The sequence below is a fragment of the Quercus suber genome, unplaced genomic scaffold, assembly GCF_002906115.3.
Source record: "Quercus suber isolate HL8 unplaced genomic scaffold, Cork oak 2.0 scaffold_383, whole genome shotgun sequence".
NCBI classification, from domain to species: Eukaryota; Viridiplantae; Streptophyta; class Magnoliopsida; order Fagales; family Fagaceae; genus Quercus; species Quercus suber.
In genome coordinates, this window is record NW_027069835.1 from 608715 (window position 1) to 615156 (window position 6442).

Sequence of the window (6442 nt, forward strand, 5' to 3'; positions counted from 1 at the left end):
TCTAAGGGCATCACAGACCTGTTATTGCCTCAAACTTCCTTGGCCTAAGCGGCCATAGTCCCTCTAAGAAGCTAGCCGCGGAAGGTCACCTCCGCATAGCTAGTTAGCAGGCTGAGGTCTCGTTCGTTAACGGAATTAACCAGACAAATCACTCCACCAACTAAGAACGGCCATGCATATGTCAAAAAGTTCTCCAAGTTTCAAAACACCCTAATTCAAATTTTGATTATCTTGTCATCTATTATTGTTGTTAAATTACCAAAACTACGTCATTTTGTCATTAATTAAAATTAAAACTAAAATTTTAGTATTTATTTCCTAAAAATCATTAATTAAAAAAATCTAGAAATTAAAAAGAAAAGACAATTCGATAAACCCAAAATCCCTGTAAAATCAAAATCCCCAAACCTCAGAGAAAGTGAACAAAACAAACCAAAGTAAAACAAGAAACAAAGTTTTTACTTTTTAGAGAAGAAACTAAGGATGGCTTCATCGGCAACACTCAACAGAGAAGAAGAAGGTCTAGAATGCAACTCAGAAAGTTTTTTTTTTTTTTTAAATATTCAGAAGCATTTTCCCTCCATCCGTACATGGGAGATTGAGGTTTGAAATAAATTTTTTTGTATGTTGATTTCCGTTTTGCTTCATTAAGAATTTAAGATAGAGATTTATTTTTTTTCTTTTTTTTGAGATAGAGATAGAAAGTGATTTTAGCTTTTACATGTGGACATCGTTCGTTAACAATGGTGTATGAGTAAATTCATTCAAATTCACCTTTTTCATCCCTCTACTTTTTCACTACCAATCAAACAAAAAATGAGAGAAAATAAAATATTTTCTATTTTCTCACTTTTCTATTCTCCCATTATTTTTTATTCTCTTACTTTTCTACCATTCCAACCAAATGAACCTTAGAGTGTGTTTGAGATTTGCTTATTTGCTTCAGTTTATTTAAGTTTTTAGCTTCTTTTTGGTAGTATTCATGGGTTCTATTGTACTTTTTAGTACTATTCATAAGTTTCATTGTACTATTCAGCTAACTTTTAACCTTTTTTTTTCCCTATACTTTCAGTAAAAAGTTTTGAGTTTCACCTAAATAAGTTGTCCCTAAACGGATCCTTAGTGTGAAATTGGATAGCAAACGCGACTAGCGTTTGCGTTTTTCCCTAGGTCCCATGCACTGTTCACGGGACCCGCAAGTACAGGAAAACGCAAATGTAACTTTAAAATTGGGTTTCACGGGCACTATTCATAGGTTAAAAATTATTTTGTTACGGTGTTTTCAGCAATAAGTTTTCAGTAATAAGGGTATCTAAACAGACCCTTATCACACACATGTAATGAAAAGATTTTTTTTTCTTTGACAAAAAATTATTTTGTTATCTATTGTTTAATATTTGGGGCCTAATTAATATCTTTACAAGTAAAAAGACCTATTTGTTAAGATTTAGGGTCATATTTATTTATTTGTGGCCTTTTTTCATTTGGGGGTTTTGTTTTTCTTTGATAAAAAAAAATTACCTTTTATTTATTGAATAATATTTATGGCCTAATTAATATTTTCACTAGTAAATACATACTTTTAGGGAAAAATGTCTTGATACCCCTTGAATTTTAAGGTAGTGGTCAAAACACCTCCTAAACTTTTATTTTAGCCAATTTAGAGCATTCACATCCAAATTTGTAAACAATATCTCATTTTACCATCTCAAAAGCTAATTTATTGGTTATACAATTCCATTTTACAATACACCTAACATCCCAATTTTTATTTTACCATACAACACATTAAAATAATATATCTACACAATGAAATAACATAATCCAAAACCCATATAAAAAACAAAAACCCAAAACCCAAATCACCTCTGCAACCACCTACTACCACCACCACCACAAAGAACATACTCAAACTGATTTTTATATCCAAAACTTAGTACCCAAACTAATTTTTATTAGTTGAAAACCAAAGTCATCTTCAAGCACTCATAGAAGCTTCCTCTAAGTATACCCATCCACAATGTCGTTTTCTTGAAACCTCAACCACAAACTCATGGTCATCAAACCCAAAAACCCATAGATTAGCAAAACCTAGAAACCCATAGAAAAAACAAAACCCAGAAATCTCAGCCACCGAAACCCATGGCCATGTCATCACCATCACCACAGCAACCCCCCCACCTTCACCACCATGTACCCACATATGACCAATAATAAAAACCCCACCCCCCCCCAAGCACGGAGCCTGCCAAGCCATGCAACACTGCCACCACTCACATGCTATCACGTACGCTAGACCGCAACACCACCAAACGTACCCCACAACGACAGACCGCAAGGCCTGCCGTGCATGAGGAAGCATCGAGTGGCGCCGAGTCCACACCGCTGGCATGCGGCAGCCAAGGCCAAGGCATAAAAACCTCCTTTGGCCTGTGTTATTCTTTCTTATTTTCCACTTGAAATGGCATATTTTTCTATCATTAGAATTACATGGTAGTAATTATATATATATATATATATATATTCATTGATTAGCTTTAATATCCTTAGGATTTATACACTATGGCTTTTTACAATAATCAAAAACTTCACAAGTCTTCATCAAATATAATGAGTTGATTGGCTGTTCCTCATCGACCATGAATTTCTCCCTTCTTAAATTCTGACCACTTGTAAACAGAAACAGATGACAGAACAACACAACAGAATGGACTCTACTAATTCTTTCCTTTCTTTTCCTTCCCAAAAGATTGATTTTATCCTTTCTACTCCTTTAATATAAAACTCACAACTCAGCAATGTAAGTAGCCTAATCAATGGCACGTTCCCCTTTGGAGAGGAAAAGGTTGAATCTTTCTCCAATGCTCTAGTTAATCAATGGAGGCCAATTTCAAAATTCTAGGGGAAAAGGGATATATCAGGATCAGCTCCTTCTATTTGAACCAAAGTCGGATTTTTTTTTTCCTGAGTTCTGAATTTCTTCTAAAGAACAATAGAGAAAGAAAGATTGATCTTCATTTTTTCCTTGCACAATTTTTTTCCCAATGCAACAATATTTTCAACAAGGGCTCTCCAGATTTCCCGACATTGATGGACATATAAACAAGAAATTAGTAGAAAACATGGGACTTGTTTACGATAGTATTGAACTAGGTAACACATTTCTTTAGTACCTTTTGTTTTCCCCCAACTGCAAGCTTCTTCTTCTTTTTTGAGTTTTGAATAACTTCTTCTAGAGAACATTGGAGAAAGAAAGCTTTGGTGTCCATTTTTTCCTTGCGAAATTTTTTTCCCATTGAAACAATATTTTCTGCAGGGGCTCTCCAGTTTTCCTGACACTATTGGACATAAAAACAAGAAATTAGTAGGAAACAAGGGACTTGTTTACGATAGAATTGAACTAGGTAACACATTTCTTTAGTCCCTTTTTTTGTTTTCCCCAAACTGCAAGCTATTTTTATTTTATTTTGCTTTTATGAGGGATTCAATTTTAAGACCTTTAAACAGCCAACCTGTTTAACTAGCAAAACAACTACAGTGAGAAAAATTAAATTACTGACAACCATAGCAATATTCTGATATGAACAAAAGACTGATGCTCCAGAAGGTAGTGTTTGAAATCCCAAGTATCACTCTCCTAAAAATAAAGCTATTTTCAAAAAGGTAGGAGTGTTAGCACCAAGCTATGGTCCTCTAACATCATTCTAGGAAACGTAAGTTTGAGAATTTCAATAAAAAGAAGAAGATTGTGTAGATTATGGAACTTGTAATGTTGCATGCCAAATTAAATAACTTGTCCCATTTATCCCCATTGAGTAGAAATGTACATTATCAGCCATCATCCAAGCATCATATAGGTGAAAAAGTCAAGCAAATTGATTTCCTCCCCTTTTTTAAGTCAACTATATTGTTTATAGTATATCATAAGACAAGGATGAAATAAAAATGGATAGAAACACCATACCTTATAATTATGTATGGAATACCAGAGTCAGCCAGATATTGCTCAGCCTTTCTATTTCATGCCTGTAATATGGTAAACGAGATAAAGCATTTGGCCCAGCATTTTGTTTTTATTAATTATAATATTAGCAAAGAACTGATAACCAAAGAAAGAAAAGAAAAAACAAATAAGCAAAGAAGTCATTGATGTTAAAAAATAAAGGAGTCACAAACAAAGAATAACTTAGTGAAGTAAGCGCAAAAAAATAAGTAAAATAACTTAGGTGAGTATAAATACCTTGAAACAAAAAAATTACATAAACAATACATAACATCCAAAAATAAGCGCAAATGCAGTAATGACCTGTTCAGGATAATCTCCATATTCGAAATAGAACTCAAGCCTTGCAAGTTCCACCTTTGCTTGGATCAAGATCAAGTTTCATCTTCAGCACAGCACTTAGAATGTAGGAACTATGCGACTAGCATCACACATGTCAATCTCTTTATGGCTTTATGCACTTCAATCAACAACCCAACAAAGTAAATCATCTTGTCAAGTCATAATATCTAGAAAGACCATCTTTATAAATTAGAGGGAAAAAAATTAGGAGGTAATCAACACTTACATTTTGAAAATTGCAGAGGCCAAAAGCATTCAACATGAATTAATTATAAGACCCAAGCTTTTTCTAGGCTTTAATTGCTTCTTTAGGTCTACTCTAACATTTCTTCTCATTGGAGGAGAAGAAAGAGCCAGAGGACAAACAATGGAATTGATGTTTGTATAAATATTTGAGAGCAATTATTAAACTTATACCAAAAAGAATTGATGTTTGATCAATTTTGGGCAACCCCTTGACTCATCTTTGTAGTTTGCTTCTAAAATTCTGCATATGGAATTGCATATAAATTGCAAAATCATCGGCATTGAAGAAGATAAACAGTAAAAAAGTAGTTCAATGATTGCTGAAAAAAGAAATGTAGAAAAGACATACCTAGTGGAAGCATATCAGTAGTTAAACCCGAAATTTGTTGGAATATTTTGGGACGAGAAACTTTAGGCTTGCTAATACAATGTTACTCCAATATCAGCAAGTCCCGCAGCAACAGCTCGTTTGCCAAGGCTGAATTTTGACTTTACCATTTATATCATCTATCCACCTAGGATAATTGTAATATTTTGGGACGTGGGCAATCTTTGTCCAATCCTCTCCAATTTCCTTCTTGCATCTTTGCACCAAGCGGGGACATTCATAGATCCTCAGGGACTGTAACGAGGTGAGGCGATGCATCCCTTCGGGAAGGGATGTCAAATTAGGGCAATACCCAATTATAAGGTCTTGAAGTGATGTGAGGTTGCCGATCCATTCTGGTAAAGTCATCAAGCTGAGACATCCGACAATCGAGAGTTTTTGGAGAATAGTAACGGATTGAAGATATGCAGGAAGAGACTCGAGTTTAAAAATTTTTGTGAAAGACAGAGACTAAAGGCACTTAACATGTTGAAATTTTGTACCATCATCGTCCGCATCACTAAATAGATCAACTTCCTCGCAATCCCCAATGGTTAACTCCTTAAGAGAGGTGAGATGTCTCAGAATTTGAGACAGAGATGTAGAGCACCTCGAAATAGTTAATACCTCGAGAGAAGTTAGGTTTTGAAGCCACTCCTCTGGCAGGGGCTCTTTGTCTGGCATCTTCTCCAACTTCAGTCTCCTTAATTTGGAGAGAGGAGGGATGGAGGAGGGAAGTGAAGAAGCGCCTGCCGTATTCATCTTCATCGCCATTGTTTGTTGCAATGCCTTCCAGCTAACCCTTTCCAAATGAAGCTGTTCTTCGAGATATGGAAACAGCAGCATTGAAGTCAACTTACTACAATCATCTATAGTCAAGTCAGAGAGACAGGGAAAGGGAGGCAGTGATATGTGTTGGTGATATTGATGACTCCATGATGATGCGGATGTCATTATTGTTGCATTGCCATTACCAACAATATCCCTCTTCCACCATCCCTGTATATAAGGACAATTTCGTAGCTTAAGTGACTCTAGGGATGGGAAAAATGTTGTCAATGATGAAGCACAGACTTCATAGGTGATATCCAAGTCTGATATGTACTCTAGACTATGCATTCCCCCAAGAGACATCTTTCGAAGAGATGGCAATTGATACAATGGTGGCAAATGTTGGCATTCATTGCAACCGTGTATATATAATTCAGTAAGATTTGTTAGCGAAGAAAGCCAATTTGAAAATCTCACACCCCCGTACCCTCCTACAGACAAATATTTTAAATTTTGGGGTGGTTGTAGGCCATCTAACAAATTTTCGTCATAACCAACGTTGATAACATAATCATGCCTATAATTCCATGTTAATGACAAGTCACTGAGATGCTGCTTCTCCTTCAAGTTTACAGCCTTTGTTTCTGAGATAGCATCTTTCACCAATCCCAAAATTTTAATCTCTAAACTTCCTCTCAAATCATTTAGCTTGT